Source organism: Panthera pardus, unplaced genomic scaffold, assembly GCF_024362965.1.
Source record: "Panthera pardus isolate Hobbes unplaced genomic scaffold, ASM2436296v1 HiC_scaffold_3, whole genome shotgun sequence".
In the NCBI taxonomy this organism is placed as follows: Eukaryota; Metazoa; Chordata; class Mammalia; order Carnivora; family Felidae; genus Panthera; species Panthera pardus.
This window is the reverse complement of record NW_026526876.1, coordinates 3581083-3599743: the sequence shown is the minus strand read 5'-3', so window position 1 is coordinate 3599743 and position 18661 is coordinate 3581083. Positions and strand designations below refer to the sequence as shown.

Sequence of the window (18661 nt, the reverse complement as noted above, 5' to 3'; positions counted from 1 at the left end):
TCTCAGCTGCGTGGACACTCCCATCCCTCGCCCCCAAGTCTAGGCAGGGAGACCATTCAGGCATCCCCAGTGAAGGGGAGAGAGAAACTCTGGATCCAGACTCTTGTCCTGGAGCGTGTCGATGGCAAGGTTGCCATGGAATTTTTGCAGAATCTGGACGGCAGAGATGTTGGGGAGCATGAAGACCGGTGCAGCTCCTATAGGCAGCGACCAATTCAGAAAGGAAGGGGCTAAGGGAAGCCAGCATGGGACCTGATGGCTACCACCCAGCCCCCCAGTACTCACCAGCTCCCCTCTCCCTGGCTGCCCCTGGGACACCCCCCCCACACACACACACTTTGCAGCAGCCCACACTTCGCACCTCCTTAGTTAGCATCAGCCAGCTATCAGTGCGCGACCAGAAGGGAGACGGGGTCGTGGTCGAGAAAAAAGGGTCTGGAGAGACTGTCCCAAAGGAGCCTGCATCTGGCTCTCAGGTGGCTGGGCAAGGGTCGCTTCTAGAAGGCGGGAAGCTGGGGCCCCTGGGTGGCTCAGTCGGTTAAGCAGCCGACTTCGGCTCGGGTCATGATCTCGCGGTCCGTGAGTTCGAGCCCCGTGTCTGGCTCTGTGCTGACCGCTCGGAGCCTGGAGCCTGCTTCGGATTCTGTGTCTCCCTCTCTCTGACCCTCCCCCATTCATGCTCTGTCTTTCTCTGTCTCAAAAATAAATAAACGTTAAAAAAAAAAAAAATTTAGAAGGCAGGAAGCTTCCCAGGGGGAACAGAGTCCAATCACCACCAGGTGGCGCTCCAGTTGAAGACTCCGGCAGGTGCAGGATTGCTTGTTTGTTTGCTTCAATATAATTTGTTGACAAATTGGCTTACATACAACACCCAGCGCTCATCCCAACAAGTGCCCTCCTCAATGCCCATCACCCATTTCCCCTCTCCTCCACCCCCCATCAACCCTTAGTTTTTCTCTGTATTTAAGAGTCTCTTATGGTTTGCCTCCCTCCCTCTCTGTTTGTAACTATTTTTTCCCCTTTCCCTTCCCCCGTGGTCTTCTGTTAAGTTTCTCAAGATCCACAAATCAGTGAAAACATATGATGTGTGTCTTTCTCTGACTGATTTATTTCACTCAGGATAGTACCTTCCAGTTCCATCCATGTTATGGCTGATGGCATGATTGCCTTCTTTCTCATTGCCAAGTACTATTCCATTGTATGTATAAACCACACCTTCTTTATCCATTCATCAGTTGATGGACATTTAGGCTCTTTCCATCATTTGGCTATTGTTGAAAGTGCTGCTATAAACTTTGGGGTACACGTGCCCCTAAGCATCAGCACTCCTGGATCCTTTGGGTAGATCCCTAGTAGTGCTATTGCTGGGTCATAGAGTAGTTCTATTTTTAATTTTTTGAGGAACCTCCACACTGCACCAGTTTGCATTCCCACCAACAGTGCAAGAGGGTTCCCCTTTCTTCACATCCTCGCCAGCATCTATAGTCTCCTGGTTTGTTCATTTCAGCCACTCTGACCGGGTGTGAGGTCCCAGGATTGTTGAAGCATCCCCAGGACGAGGTTTTGTAAAATGGGGTATTGCAAAGCATGTTGCTGGACCCTCACGGCTTGCATCCTTCTTTTCCCGGGAGACCAGCTGGAAAGAGGCACTTTAGAAGTCCTAAGTCCTAAGCCACACACAGGCGAGGAGGTAGTTCAAGCCTTCACCCTCATCTATGTGGATCGTATTCAGGACACGCATTTACTTACTCAAAAGGGCAAGTCCTTGGTGGGAAAACATCTTGATATTAACCCAGGGCCAGACGGTTATTTTGAAATGTGTAATTTTGTTACACCTTAATATAGACCATGTTAACAATTGACTTGATGTTTTTAATTGAAAACTGTGTTTTCCCCTGCTTCATTGAGGCATCATTGGCAAATCGTTTTGCAAACGTTTTTGTTTTAATTTTTTTAACGTTTATTTATTTATTTTATGTTTTTATTTTTTTTAATTTTTGAGAGAGAGAGAGAGAGAGAGAGACAGGGTGAGTGGGGGAGGGGCAGAGAGAGAGGGAGACAGAATCCGAAGCAGGCTCCAGGCTGTGAGCTGTCAGCACAGAGCTCAATGTGGGGCTCAAACTCACAAACTGCGAGATCATGACCTGAGCCGAAGTCAGATACTTAACCAACTGAGCCACCCAGGTGCCCCAAGATGCACTTATTCTTAACATTTTATTCTTTTTGTGTTATCATGTACCCTTTTTCTATATACATATTTTTTTCTGAATCATCTGAGAGCAAATGCATGCATTATGCTTTCTTACCTCTGCACACTTCACTGTGAATTTCCCAATAATAAGAATATTATTTTACATAACCATGGTATAGTTATCAACTTCAATAAATTTAACATGGATGTAATACTTTTATCCACTCTACTGCTTGTATTGCACTTTTGAAAAACGGAACCAATATGTCCTTCGTAGTATTTTTTCTCCCACGTAGGATCCAGTTAAGGATCATATATTGTATATAGGCATCATGCCTTTAGCTCTTAACCTGGAACAGGGATTCAACCTTTCTTTGTCTTTTAGGTCATTAACGTTTTTAAAGAACGCAATCGTTATTTTTTTAAATTTTTTTTTTTACGCTTTATTTATTTTTGAGAGAGACAGAGCATGAGTGGGAGAGGGGCAGAGAGGGAGGAAGACAGAATCCGAAGCAGGCTTCAGGCTCTGAGCTGTCAGCACAGAGCCGGACACAGGGCTCAAACCCACAAATCACGACCTGAGCCGAAGCTGGATGCTTAACTGACTGAGCCACTCAGGCACCCCATTTAGCAAAAGTGTTTTTTTTAATTTTTTTATGTTTATTTACTTTTGAGAGAGAGAGAGAGAAAGAGAGCATGAGCAGGGGAGGGGCAGAGAGAGAGGGAGACACAGAATTTGAAGCAGGTTCCGGGCTCCGAGCTGTCAGTACAGAACCCGACGTGGGGCTTGAACTCACGAACCACAAGATCATGACCTGAGCCGAAGTTGGACGCTTAACCGACAGAGCCCCCCAGGTGCCCCTTAACAGAAATTTTAGTTAAGTACTTGGCATTGTTATTCGGCAATTTCATGGCTATGAAAAATCATAACATGTAAATGAAGTTAACATGTACAGGCATACCTTGGAGATATTGTGGGTTCTGTTCCTGACACAGCAATAAAGTCAGCCACATGAATTTTTTTGGTTTCCCAGTGCCTATACAAGTATGTTTATATTATATGTAGCCTATGAAGTGTGCAATAGCATAATGTCTTAAAAAACAACATATATACCTTAATTTCAAAATACTTTATTGCCGGCCACCTGGGTGAGGCGTTGGTTGAGCGGACGTCCGACTCTTGACCTTGGTTCAGGTCATGATCTCACGGTTCATGGGTTCAAGCCCTGCATCAGGCTCTGCGCTGATAGGAATTCTCACTCCCTCTCCCTCTCCCCAACTCGAGCTCTCTCTCTCTCTCTCTCAAAACAAAATAAATAAGCTTTTAAAAGTATATGAGAATACTTAATTACTAAAAATGCTAACCATCACCTGAGCTTCCAGCAAAGCAAAATGACTGCTCACAGATCACCATAACAAATATCACAATGAAAAGGTTTGAAATATTCCAAGAATTACCAAAATGTGACACCAAGACGACAAGATGAACAAATGCTTTTGGAAAAAAATGGCATCATTAGATTTGCCACGAACCTTCAATTTGTAAAATACACAATATCCACAGGGGCTCCTGGGTGGCTCAGTCGGTTAAGCATCCGACTCTTGGTTTCAGCTCAGTCTCAGGTCATGATCTCACGGGTTGGTGAGTTTGAGCCCCACATCAGGCTCCGCACTGACAATGCGGAGCCTGCTTGGGATTCTCTCTCTCTCTCTCTCTCTCTCTCTCTCTCCCTCTCTCTCTGCCTGTCCCTCCCCCCACTAGCATTCACGCTTTCTCTCTCTCTCCTTCAAAAGAAACTTTAAAAAAATAATTTAATACTGATGATTATAAAATAGATAGACACACAGATAGATGTGGAATGACCCCCTCATAAAGGACAACATCAAGGGCCAACTTGTAAACTTGAGGAAATTACTAGTGTTGGAATATTATCGCTTTGCCATCATCATAGTAAAAATGGATCACGCAAGAATCATCCATGAATGTTAAACATTAGGGAACCAGTGGGAAATTATACTGAGGAGCAAGGTGTTTATACTGTCTTGAAGTATCTCAAACACACACTTCTTATTAGTTGCAGGCAAAAAGACATTATAACTTATAGATATGGGATAAAACTTTCACTGGGTAATCAAAGTTATTACCAAGGAATTTTTTTTTCCTTTTTACCGACCACTGTGAGGGACAGATGGACGTCGTGTTCCTCTGTAGGCGAGGCAAAACTTTACCTCTACCCTCTTAGAGTCTTTGGCTGGACCTGAGAATTAAATTGAGACAGATTAAGGGGGGTGGGGGGATACGGATTTAATGTAAATTTCACGTGCCCCCCCCCCAGCTCTCATAAGAAAACAAAGACCTCAGAGAAATGGCAAAATCTAAATGCTGTTTAACTAGGTTAAATTGTGGAACAAAGACAAGCAATTGTGGAAAAGTAACTAAAATGTAGGGGGAGGTTAAGGGAAGATAAAAATTATCAACAAGGTCTGTTTGCAAAGAATTCTCTCCGCCTTGACTCCCAGTCTGTGGTGATAAAAATGTCTCGTTCCTCCTCCAGTAGGGAAGATATCTTTCACATGGGTTTTATCGTCTATTTCCAGGAAGAAAGGGAGGGGGGGTAAGTGTCAGAATCTTATACCTGCTGTTTAGCAGCGTATTTTGGGTGACATATTCTGCCGCCCTTCACTTCCAATTGTCAAACCCTGACAAAGAACCAGGATCACCCATCTTGTCTTTCTTTTTTTTTTTTTTTTAATGCTTATTTGTTTTTCTTTTAATTTTTTTTTTTAGATTTATTTATTTTTGATAGAGAGACAGAGCACAAGTGGGGAAGGGGCAGAGAGAGACGGAAGACACAGAATCCGAAACAGGCTCCAGGCGCTGAGCTGTTGGCAGAGTGTCCGACGCGGGGCTCGAACTCACAAACCATGAGGTCATGATCTGAGTCGAAGTCGGACGCTCAACGCTCAACCGACTGAGCCACTCAGGCGCCCCAGAATTTTCTTTTTTTTTTTTTTTAATGTTTATTTATTTTAAGAGAGAGGGAGTGCGCATGAATGGGGGAGGGGCAGAGAGAGAGAGAATCCCAGGCAAGTTCTGCACTGCCAGCTCAGAGCCTGATGCGGGCTCAACCCCACAAACCGTGAGACCATGACCTGAGCCGAAATCAAGTCAGACACTCAACCCACTGAGCTACCCAGGCGCCCTATAGTCTATACCGGGTTTTCACCTCTCTGATCAATGATCTGAGATCCCTCCCTCTTTCCATGATAGCCTTCCGGTTTATTCCTACAGTCCCAGGTTCTCTGGCCACATGGGAACTCCCAGGGCATTGAATTCACTTCTCTTTTTTTTTTTTTTTTAATTTTTTTTTAACGTTTATTTATTTTTGAGACAGAGAGAGACAGAGCATGAACGAGGGAGGGTCAGAGAGAGAGGGAGACACAGAATCTGAAACAGGCTCCAGGCTCTGAGCAGTCAGCACAGAGCCCGACGCGGGGCTCGAACTCACACGGGGCTCGAACTCGCGGACCGCGAGATCGTGACCTGAGCCGAAGTCGGACGCTTAACCCACTGAGCCACCCAGGCGCCCCTGAATTCACTTCTCAAGAAGGAGTTCCCACTTCTCCTCTTTTTTATTGCCCAGTTTCATCCACAGTTATCTGGAAACAAACACTAAGTGGACCATGACCTCCTTTTGAGAGAGTTCTTTTTCCCCTGCGTCCTTTGACATCTCAGGCTCCTGACTGTCCTCAAGCTACCGTAAACACTTCTTGCCAGTGTCTGCTTCAAGGCCCGTCTCAAAAGGACTAGTTGAACCATTCCAAGATTGTCCCCACCCCTGTGCTCTCCTCCGACTATACAGGATCTTGGAAATCTCGTGCATTTCTTCAACTGCTTCAGTTTCTTCCATTGTTATCTCTATGGTGACAGGGTCTAAACACTCAGATCTATATTTCATTCCTGCAGTGCTACATCTACAGAAAGTTAAAATGAAATGTATCCCAAACTGAACCTTAACTCCCTCCTCTACACAAATACAATCCAGCGCTGCTGTTATCTCTACACAGAGCCCTATTGTGATCAGTTCATTTCCACACCGACACCCAAACAGTTCTCCCACCCCATGCTCATAACACCTCTCGGGTCTCAGATTCAACGTCAGCTCCTCGAACAATGCAATCGTTGGTATTGAAATTGAAAGGATAATGTTTCAACCTCCAAAAAGCAATTGGAAAACCGATTTCACCCATTTCTTTTTCACATGAGGGAGTGGACTTGGTAACATAATTTCTAACCACTACCGGTCACAATGGGGGCCCCCCCAAGAGAGAAAGCTGAAAAGCTGAAATTAATGAAGTCATCTGAGATTGTCACTGGGTCATGAGCAATCTTCAAACATGTCAATCGTGGCAAGTGAACACGAGGTCAGGTTAAGAAGTATACTTTTAAAGTAGTAATTGATGAGTTTGTTTCCATTAAAGCCAGGAGGGTCCATTTATTATCAATTTTCTTTTGCTATAAGATGAATTTAAAATCACGTGACTTTTAAATCCTCTGCCTTTGCAATTTTTCAATCCCTTTCCAAGCGCTGCGTCGTTCCGTGCTCTGAGAGCGCTGGGCTCCCCTCGGGTTTGGGGCTTACATGGGACGGGAAGGCACGACACTTCGCCCACTCCCGCCACCGCCTTCCGCCCTGCTCCCCCCTCTGCATTTTGCAAACACTCCCAGGGACGTTTTTCCAAAACAGCGAATGCAGAAGCTTTTATTTTTCTGGAGTGTCCTCGTGTGTCCTATCGTATGCTTCCTCGCGTCATAGTTTATCAAGGCTTGCTTTATAACAGCAGCCGTCCACCGAGGCGTGTGGGACGAGGGACAGAGCCCCACGCTCAGCCGCGGGGGTGGGGTGGACACCCAGCACTTTCCTCCCGTCCAGGGGTCAGAGCGCCCAAAGCCCTGGCCGAACGCGCAGGCGCGCTCCGCGGATCAGAAAGGGCGAGTTCGCGCGCCCTCTTGTGGCCGTCGGGGCTCAGCGCACGGAGTTTTACAGTGTTGGCGTGTGCCCCCTGCTGGCCGTCTGCTGAATCACTGGACCTGAACTTTCCATTTCCTCCAGAGGATTCCATTTGTGGGTGTGCGTTATTCACCGTATTCTCTTACAATCCCTTTTCGTCGTGTAAAGTGGAAGGCAAGCATGCGCAACCGTTTTCCCCAAACATGGAGCCTTACCTGAATCAGGATGAGGGAGTGGTGGGTTCAGGTGGGACTACTGGCTGTGCCCCTGCGTGCGGCCTATCCGCATATCCCACCCCCCACCCCCCAAGCTTTCGCCTGCCCTTCACTCCAGGAGACCGTCAGGCAAACTTTTACCTGCAAGGGACTGCGCATCTTCTACCAAGACTCTGTGGGTGTGGTGGAAGTCCTGAGATCGTTGTGCTTTTACGTGGCTTTCCAGCATCCAGCTATGATTGGTACAAGATTTGGAAGGTCCGACCCTAAGGTTTCATCGAGTGATCACCCTTGATTTCTCGAGCTTTGGCTTTAGTGACAAACGGAGACCACATCACTATTCCATATTTGAGCAGGCCAGCATCGTGCAGGCACTTCTGTGGCCCCTGGGGGCGACAGAACCGCAGGGTCAAGCTTTTGTCTCCTGATTGTGGAGATATTGCTGCTCAGGAGCCGCTCTGTAGGTTCGGGCAGAATCCAGCCGGCGGACTTACCATCAAGTGACTCTGTCAAATGGAGGTATCTTTGCTGAGACTCGCCGGGGTCACCTTCTCCAACAGCTTCTCCAGGGTGGGGGTGTGCTCTCACCCCTCTTCACGCGATGTGTTCTTTGTATTCTCTCGAGGTCTCACCCCAGTCTTTGGGCCTGCCCCCCCCTCCCCGAGGGTGAGCCGTGGGACATGTGGGCAGGGATCTGCCACAATAACGGAAACTTAGTTGTCGACGGTCTCTTACAGTACATCCACCAGAGGAGGAACTTTAGAAGACCCTGGGTGGGAGCTCTGGCTTCTGTGACGATTCCCAGACTGGTGATGAGCATATAGTAAAAAGCCCGCCGATGCTCTGGCTAAGGATTGCCTGACAGTCCGCCTCCATTCTTCTAACATCTGAGCCAGGGTGTGGACTTGCCTTTGTGTGCTATTAGAAAATCCTGATGAGGGGCGCCTGGGTGGCTCAGTTGGTTAAGCATCTGACTTCAGCTTAGGTCAGATCTCGTGGTTCGTGGGTTCGAACCCCACTCGTGCTCTGTGCTGACAGCTCAGAGCCTGGAACCTGCTTCAGATTCTGTGTCTTCTCTCTCTCTCTGCCCCTCCCCCCTCATACTCTGTCTCTCTCTCTCTCTCTCAAAATAAATATTTTTTAAAAAAATTTAAAGAAAAAAAATTCTGATGTGCCCTACTACTCACAGCTACAGAAAGAGAGACGTTCCTTTTTAACAATTCTGTGGACTTTTCTGGAATATTTAGAAATGTTCATTTCTGGCCCATCCTCAATAGGAATCTTACGGTAAATGAGGAGAGGGTGTCACCTTACCCGTCCTCAAATGGCATTAAGGGCACATGCTTTTGTAAGTTGTCTAAGCAACACAGCTTAGTGACAGTGAGTCTCCCTTGTCATAACTTCGGATTTCGTTCCATCAGCTGCTTTTTTTTTTAATGTTTATTTTTGAGATAGAGAGAGAGAGAGAGAGACAGAGCATGAGTTGGGGAGGGGCAGAAAGAGAGGGAGACACAGAATTGGAAGCAGGCTCCAGGCTCTGAGTTGTCAGCACAGAGCCTGACATGGGGCTGGAACTCATGAACTGTGAGCTCATGACCTGAGCCAAAGTCCCATGCTCAACCGACTGAGCCACCCAGGCACCCCTCAGCTGCTTTTAACTATAGGCATTTTGTGGATCTAGGTTTGGGTTTGAATATGCAATATTCTAAGTATATTTTTAGACTCTGATTTACCTGCATCCATTATATACATATTTTTAAGGATACTAAACCAGCAGACATCCTGGTAGAATAGTAAACCTCATTTGACAGGTTTAATTTCTGAATATATTGAATTAAATCCAAACTGTGTACAGAATTTCCTAAAATCACAGGATGTTAAGGGCCAGTAACATCCGTGCCAGAGATTTACTGCTATTAGCTAATTCTAACAGCAAGTAACAGTCTGACTCTTCATACGTCAGTGCTTGGAAGCATGTCCCTCCTGAGCTGGAGGGGGAGGGGATTGTTGTACCGTCCGAGTTACCCTGCTGAAGGTGCATGGACTCCTTTTACGACGACTGCTTAACGTCTCATTGGTTGTCCTAGAGAAGCTTCCTCTTGCAGCTCAGTAATTCCTGTACTTTCCAGACAGGAAAGTTCCAGAAACTTTAAGAACAATCTCTGAAAGGCCTGCGAGCAGATAGTGCTGAATACTTTTGTTTAAGCCACAGCTTCACTGTCTTAGTCAAAACAGGATGATTGAGGGGCCCCTGGGGGGGGCTCAGTCAGTTAATCTCCGACTTCGGCTCAGGTCAGAATCTCAGGGTTGGTGAGTTCGAGCCCCGCCTCGGGCTCTGTGCTGACCGCTCAGAGCCTAGAGTCTGCTTCAGATTCTGTCTCCCTCTCTCTCTCTGCCCTTCCCCCCTCGTGCTCTGTCTCTCTCTCAATGATAAACATTAAAATTTTTTCTTAAAAAAAGAGGGGCACCTGGGTGGCTCAGTCACTTGAGCGTCCAACTTCGGCTCAGGTCATGATCTCAAGGTTCACGAGTTCGAGCCCCGTGTTGGGCTGACAGCTCAGCGCCTGAAGACTGCTAAGGATTCTGCGTCTCTCTCTCTCTCTCTCTCTCTCTCTCTCTCTGGCCCCTTTCCCACTCATACTCTGTCACTTTCTCTCTTTCAAAAATAAATAAACCTTAAAACAATTTTTTTTTTATTTTAAAAAAGAGTGACTGAAAACAAATGAGAAGTGGCTTGGGGAAGGGGGGGAGGCCACGGGGACAGAAAGACTACAAAAGTGTCCCTAGGAAACATTTGAGGGTGACTGTGCTGATGGCTTCACAGGTATGTCCCTACGTCAATACCGAAATTGTGTATTTTAAGCACATGAAGTTCACTGCCTGGCAATTATGCCTCAGTGAAGCTGGTTTTTAAAAATTCTCACCAGATTTTCTGATCATTCATTGCAGGCACTTTCATGAACCTGTGGACATAAGATGTACTTATACGAAAGATAAGTCAAATAATCACTCGCAAACAAAAAACGAGAAGAAAAAATGAGAAAGAATTTTACAAGGTGCAGGCAGTTCGGACCCCTGGGTGCCCCAGACTGAGCCTGGGTAGTGGGAAGAGTTGCTGAGCCCCCAGCAAACAGGTCCTTCTCCGCCACTGTGGGCACTTCGAGGGATTTTCTGCAAAGGAAGCGTCGCTATTTGAGCTGACTTTAGAACTTAAGTCCCTATAAAACAGCCTTTTGTAGAAAAACAAATTTCAATGCCGTGACTGCTGGGATCACTGCACGGATGGGTGTGAGAGCTCAAAAGGTATCTTAATTCTTCTCCTTTTCCTGTCTCGGGCTGAATCTGTCAGCCCCTGAATCCTGGTTATGGAAGAACACACCTGCTCCCACGGCCTTACACAGCTGGAAAGGGACGATGGCTCCAGACGTCCCCAGCCTGGATGCTGGCCTTGCCCCTTCTGCTGTGTGGCTGTGGGAAAGTCCTCGCCTCTCTGGGCCTCCTGTATGAAACGGGGGATCCTTCCACCTCTGTTGCAGGGTTGATGTCAGAATAGAAAAAAAAAAATTGGTGAGGATTTGACAGGGTACTAATCCTGCCACCCGAGCCAGCCGAGTCGAAATCTACCCGCTGCACCCAGGTTGATGCTGATAACCCAAGGTATTAAAACCTAGTTTTGCTTCTACTTCCATTGACAGGGACGGAGAAATCGAAGCTATGAAATACGGGTCTCTCCTGCAGTGGAGGGCGGGAGGCCAAGCTCAGCGGTCCATGGGAGAGGGGCGGGACTGGAGCTGGGACGGAAGCCTCACAGGTACACTGACTTCTGGAGTTGGTATATTTCCATTCTCCATCATTACAGCTGGGAATTTTTCCTGGGTTTTTAAAAATTTGCTATCTAAGCATTCTAGCGTCTCCTCTGACCCTTCTTTTAATGAGTGCAATTAATTTACCTCCCGTTCCCACCGAAGGCACGATGACCACGTGAGAAGATTTTCCAAAGCCACCGTGTTTGTAGATACGGGTAACCAAAAAAAAAAAAAAAAAAAAAAAAGAACAGGGCTAGGCTTGGAGGTAGCACTGCAAGGTTCAAGGCCGGGGTCTGCACCTAAGCCCTGGAGGTTGGTTGAGTCACACTATCTCTCTGAGCCTCCCTTTCCTCGACTATAAGTGGGATCACCGCTCTCAGCCTACAGCATGAAAGAAAATGCATTGATTCAGTCTCATGACTGCACAGACCTCACATCTCAGGAGAGGAAGGGAAACGGTTTGCACCCATGGGTCCTCACCTCCCTGATCTCTCACTTCCCCCCTGGGAGGCGGCCCTGGGCCCTAGTGCTCCTGGGAGTTGAGTTAAGGCTGCATCCATTTCTACCAGACCTCCATCTAATCTCATCATATGAAGTCTCTGCTGAAGTAGGGGCACATAATCCCTAAAGACAAACAGTAGGGGAAACATTGTCCCGTCCTACCGAGACGGTTAGGGACCAGGGGAACCAGCCCCAAGCGGTAAACATCATACATCTGGGGCGTTTGATGTTGGGTATTACCGCTAAACAGCCTACCTCTTAGAGAGAAGCAGGATGCGGGCCCATACACAAGCCGGATTTAAAACGGAGGCTCGGCTCCAAAAACCACCAATGAGCTGCCTGAGTGGCCTGCTCAGGCAGGCCTCAACCAATCGGGGTGAGGCCCTTCTGACCAATCAGGACAAGACCCTTCCAGCCAATCAAGACAAGGCATTTTCCTCTCTCCGCCCCCCCCCCCCACCCTTATTAGCATATGGGACGTGTAGTGGGAATTTTCTCTACTGAAGCAGAGCGTGCCCTGGCCAGTGCCTTTGATTCGGGGGCGGCCTCGTTTCAGTCGTTGGGTGCAAGAACCTGACTCCGGTAACACTACCCTAAAACTTTATGTTTACAGCCTTTGGGTGAGGGTGAGAAGGTTTGGGGTATAATTGATGTTGTTCTGATGAATTAAAGGGCTCACTAAAATTTTTACCATATAGGCTTTCTCTCCATTATTATTATTTTTTTTTTTTTGCTCTCTGTTATTTAGATAATCTTTAATGTTTCTCAAAATCGTTGACTAGTTTTCTCCATAAAGTGTTTGCCCAAACGGTGTCTTATTCATGCCTTCCTAGGTTCCTATTTTTGTTTTCATTCTGCAACTTTTTCTTTGGATATAAGGTTGAAATTCTTTCCGGGGGGGGGGGGGGGCGGGGAGGGGCGGCGGGGGGAGGCACCTGGGTGGCTCAGTAGATTAAGCATCTGTCTTTGGCTAACCCTCCGTTCAGTTGGTGGGTTCGAGCTCTGTGTCGGCGGAGCACGCTTCGGAACCCGCTTTGGGTTCTGGGTCTGAACACTGACTAGGATCTGGAGATGGGGCAAAAGATTGTAACATTGGATTAACCTCAGCCTCTTGATCATTCATCTTTTATTGCATTTGATTGTATATAATGAAGCACTAGCCCCTGTTGTCTGCCCGTATGGCTCATGCCTGTAGAGACGCCACACCCTGTTGTCCCCACAACTCTCTGAAGATAGAGCACTCTCCCCTTCCACTTTTTAAAAAAATGTTTTATTTATTTATTTATTTTTTTTTTTTAACTTTTTTTTTTTTTTTTTTTTTTTTTTTTTTTTGGGACAGAGAGAGACAGAGCATGAACGGGGAAGGGGCAGAGAGAGAGGGAGACACAGAATCGGAAACAGGCTCCAGGCTCCGAGCCATCAGCCCAGAGCCCGACGCGGGGCTCGAACTCATGGACCGCGAGATCGTGACCTGTCTGAAGTCGGACGCTTAACCGACTGCGCCACCCAGGCGCCCCAATTTATTTTTGAGAGAGAAAGCGCACGCGCTGTAGGAGGGGAAGGGGAGAGAGGATCCGAAGGGGGCTCTGCACTGAAAGTAGTGAGCCCCACGGCGCAGGGCTCAAACTCATGAACCATGAGATCATGGCCTGAGCCCAAGTCTGACACAACCGACTGAGCCACCCAGGTGCTTCATGCCAGAGTATTTAAATCCTGTATCACAGGAGTGTGCTCCTTTTCGTTTTCTTTTTAGTAAGAAAGCGGCATTCGGGGCGCCTGGGTGGCTCAGTCGGTTAAGCGTCCGACTTCAGCTCAGGTCACGATCTAGCGGTCCGTGAGTTCGAGACCCGCGTCGGGCTCTGGGCTGATGGCTCAGAGCCTGGAGCCTGCTTCCCATTCTGTGTCTCCCTCTCTCTCTGTCCCTCCCCCATTCATGCTCTGTCTCAAAAATAAATAAACGTTAAAAAAAAAAAGCGGCATTCTATTTATTTTTTTTAATTGAGATATAATTGACATACAGCATTATGTTAGTTTCAGGTGTAGGACATAACGATTCTATATTCGTAAATATTGTGAAATGGTCACCACAATAAATCTAGTCAACATCCATCATGACATAAGTACAACCTTTTTCTTGTGATGAGAACTTTTAAGATCTAGTCTCTTAGCAACTTACAAGTGTACAACACAGTATTGTTAAGTACAGGTTCCATGCAATACATGACATCCCCAGGACTTATTTATGTTACAACTGGAAGTCTGTGCCTTTGGCTAACCTTCACCCATTTTGCCCATCCCCACCCCCACCCCCAATCCACCCCTTACCAATCTGTTTTCTGTATCTCCGAGTTCAGATTTTTGTTTTTGTTTTTTTTAGATTCCAAATATAAGTGAAATCCTATAGTACTTGTCTTTCACTGTCTGTTTCACTTAGCATAATGCCCTTTAGGTCCATTCATCTTGTCTCAAATGGCAAGATTTCCCTCTTTTGTGTTTTTTTAAAATTCTTTTTAATGGTTTAATAATATTCCATTGGTTTGTATTTATAGAATATATATATATATATATGTGTGTGTATACATATATATATATATATATATATATATATATATATATGTATGTATATGTATACACACACACACACACACACACCACAACTTCTCCATCCATTCATCTACTGATGGACCCTTGGGTTGCTTCCATGTCTTGGCCTTTGTAATTAATGCTGCAATGAACATGGGTGTGTAAATATCTTCTTGAGTTAGTGCTTTTGTTTCCTTTGGGTAAATACCCAGAAGTGGAATTGCTGGGTCAGGTGGTAGTTCTGTTTTTAATTTTTTGAGGAACCTCCGTTGTGTTTCCATAGTGACCACACGAGTTCATATTACCACCAACAGTGCACAGGGTTCTCTTTTCTCCACATCTTTGCCAACATTTATTTCTTGTGTTTTTGATAATAGTCATTCTAACGGGTGTGAGGTGATATCTCATTGTGGCTTTTATTTGCACTTCCCTGATAATTAGTGATGTTGAGCATCTTTCCATGTACCTGTTGGCCATCTGTATGTCTTCTTTGGGGAGGTGTCTATTCAGATCCTCTGCCCATTTTTTTTTAATTGGATTGTGTGTTTCTTTGCTATTGAGTTGTATAAGTTCCTTGTATATTTTGGATATCAACCCCTTATCTATGGTTTGCAAGTGTTTTCTCCCGTTCACTCACTTTTCAATTTGCTGATGGTTTCCTTTGCTGTGCAGAAGCTTCCTAGTTTGATGTAGTCCCACTTGTTAATTTTTGCATTTGTTGCCTTTATTTTGGTATCAAACCCCCCCCCCAAAAAAAAAAAAATCATTGCCAAGACTGATGTCAAAGAGCTTACTGTCTATGTTTTCTCCTGGGAACTTTATGGTTATGGGTTTTAAGTTCAAGTCTTTAATCCATTTAGAGTTGGTTTTTGTGTATGGTATAAGATAGTGGCCTACTTTTATTCTTTTGCATGTGGCTGTCCAGTTTTCCCAACACCCAACATTAAAGAGACGGTTCTTTCCCCATTGTACATTCTTGGCTGCTTTGTCGAAAATTAATTGAAGGGCACCTGGGTGGCTCAGTCGATTAAGGTCTGACTTCGGCTCAGGTCGTGATCTCACGGTTTGTGGGTTCGAGCCCCGCATTGAGCTCTGTGCTGTCAGCTGGAGCCTGCTTCAGACTCTGTGTCTCCATCTCCTCCTGCCCCTCCCCTACGTGTGCTCTGTCTTTCTCCCTCTCAAAAATAAACAAACATTTAAAAAAATGTAAGAAAATTAATTGGCCATATATCTATGTGTTCCTTTTCTCTTTTTTTAAAGATATTTATTTCTTTTTGAGAGAGAGAGGGCACGAGAGGAGCAGAGAGAGACGGAAACAGAGGATCTGAAGCAGGCTCTACACTGATAGCAGAGAGCCGAGTGCGGGGCTCGAACTCACAACCATGAGATCGTGACCTGAATCGAAGTCAGACGCCCACCCAACTGAGCCACCCAGACGCCCCTATGCTCCTTTTCAATAAGTTCTCCAGCACTCGCTGTATGTTCTGCCCTCCTTGATCCAGCCCCCTCAGGATCCAGACTCACCAGCTTCAGAGGACATTCCTTTTCCTACCTTATCAGGACCAGAATTTCTCCTGTTGGGTTTTGTGGTCACCTGACCCTATTAATGGATCTAGTGGTCAGGAGGGGAGGAAAGGACAGATCCTCAGAGGGGCACAGGCTTTATTGCAAAGGAGAAGCCTCTATGTGCATCATCTTCAAGCCAGCCTGGAGGGAGTGGGCCACTTTTGCGGGCCCAGAGAATTCAGAGGGATGGGTGTTTGCAGGTGTTTGCCTGTATCAATCCAAATGTCCCATCCTGAGTCTCGGGGCTCTACAGGGGTACTGTTAGGTAGTGTTCTCTAGAAAAATAACTTGTAACGGAGTGATGTAAGGAGGACTGGGCCCAGGAAAAAGTTGAAATGCTGTATGATTGCAACGGGGGCCTCATCTGATCCTATGGGGAGCTCAAGCCAGGATGGCCCTTTAGAGAAACTGCACGTCGAAGCAAGGGGACCAGGTCTTCAAACCCCTGCAGTGACGCCACTGGGTGTGGACTGCTCTGGAGGGTAGAAACCTGGGACGGGCAGCTCTGTTCAGCCAGGACAAGTCCCAGAGAGGTGTTTTGTCATGAGCTGTTGGCAGCCAAACATACTAGCAACCAAGGGAACAGGTGCCCCAGCCCTGAAAGGGGATCCTGGCAGCCCAGCACGGTGGCTCTAGAGGGTGTGTTAAAGTTTCCAGCTTCAGTTGTTAATTTATGTTTTGCACCCCGCAGTTATCAGTTACTGCTGGTATCTCTTGAGGCCTTATCGTTAGGGACATACATGAATGGTGGATATATCATCTTTGTGAATTTTTCTTTCTATAAGTGATAACATGCTTATGTATTCCCTTGTGATTGTTTAAAATTCCATCTTGTCAGTTACTAGATTACCTGTATCAGTCAGGGTTCAGCCCCAGAACAAGAACATATATGCTAAGAGATTTTTTTCTTTACAAGGGATTGGCTTAATTGTGGGGGCCAACTAGGCAAGACCAAAATCCATAGGGCAGGGGCGCCAGGATGGCTCAGTCAGTTGAGCATCTGACTTATTACCGGCTCAGGTCATGATCTTGAGGTTGTGAGACAGATTCCCATGTCGGGCCCTGCGCTGAGCATGGAGACTGCTTGGGAGTCTCTCTCACTCTGTCTCTGCCCCTCCCCCACTTGTTCTCTTTCGTTCTCTCTTTCTCTCAAAATAAATGAAATAAACATTTTAAAAAATCCATACGGCAATCTGTAGGAAGGGCAAGCTAGTAGCTTTGTCCACAGTTTCTTCTTCATCAGAGAAACCTAAATTCTGCTTTTAAAAAGGGCCTTTCAGGGCGCCTGGGTGGCTCAGTCGGTTAAGTGTCCGACTTCAGCTCAGGTCACGATCTCACGGTCCGTGAGTTCGAGCCCCGCGTTGGGCCCTGGGCTGATGGCTCAGAGCCTGGAGCCTGCTTCCGGTTCTGTGTCTCCCTCTCTCTCTGCCCCTCCCCCGTTCATGCTCTGTCTCTCTCTGTTTCAAAAATAAATAAACGTTAAAAAAAATTAAAAAATTAAATAAAATAAAAAGGGCCTTTCAACTGATTGAATCAGGCCCACCCAATTTATCTTGGATAATGTCCCCTCCTTAATTCAACTGAGTTTGTGGACTTTAACCACATCTACAGAATACCGTTACAGCAACACCTAAATTCGTGTTTCGCTGAATAGCCAGAGACTGTAGCCTACCCAAGTGGACACATCAAAGACCATCATACTCCCCAGTTTCTTTTTGTTCAAATGTGCCTATTGTGGTAATATTAAGACTCTATGACACTCCTCCCATCAAGAGATGGAGTCTACATTTGCCTGTACTTGATTCTGCACAGACTTATGACTGCTTTGATCAAATGTATAACAGAAGTGACGCTATGTGACTTCCAAAGCTATGTCGTCATCAGCCATGAAGATTTCTTATTCACTAGAACATGTGCTCTTGAAGCCCAGAGACGCCATGTCAGAAATCCAACGAGCCTGAGTCCTTCACATGGAAAAGGCCACTGTGTTCAAATCCAAACTGAGCTCATCCTTAAGGCATCTCAGCCCATCCATAATACATGTAAGTGAAGAGGCCATCTTGGAAATGGACCCTTCCTGCCATCAAATCATCTCCGCTGAGCCCCCAGACACAGTGGAGCAGTGAAGAGCCGTGCCCACTGTTCCCCTTCCAAATTCTTTACCAGTGAAATCCATGAGCATAATAAAATGGTTGTTCTTTAAAATCATTTAGTTTTGGGTGGTTTGCCAACACAGCAGTAGACAACAGGAACACCTGGAATGTTTTTCTATCCTTTTATTTTCAAGGGTTTTATGGAGGTTTGTTGTGTCTCTATAAACAACACGCTCTCTATCCCTTTTTCCGATCTGAGTCTCAAGATCAGATTCCTTAGGAGGGACTCAGACCATTTAAGAGTGAATGTGTACACACAGTAAAGCCCGAAAACGCACTTTGGGTTCTACCTTAGACCCACATCTTGTCTGCCCATCCTTCCTGTAGGAACTCTGGCACCAGGTTTTCTCTAGTTAATTAGCACGGAGCTTTAACCACCCATCCGCAGCCCCCTCGCCCAGATGCTAGCTCCTCGCCCAGACGCTCCCCGACCTCCCAGTCGTCTACCAGACCTGCTTCTGACCAGGGAAACTTTAAAGTTCCCTTCAGACCCTTGCAGCCTAAACGAGCAAGTCGCAGTGATGGGTGGAGGAGGTTACCATGGAGACAGGTCCAAGGAATGAGGCTCCGGCGGGAGGGAGGGCCGAGACGCGGCTTCCGATTGGCTCAGCGGGCGCGCAGCGTTCTCCTTGCG

General features: G+C 46.4%; 1 pseudogene; it reads left to right on the top strand.

Annotated features, from left to right (window-relative positions):
- Positions 1-7428: 7428 nt before the first annotated feature.
- LOC109245826 (mesoderm-specific transcript homolog protein-like) lies at positions 7429-8271 on the top strand (annotated as a pseudogene).
- Positions 8272-18661: the final 10390 nt, after the last annotated feature.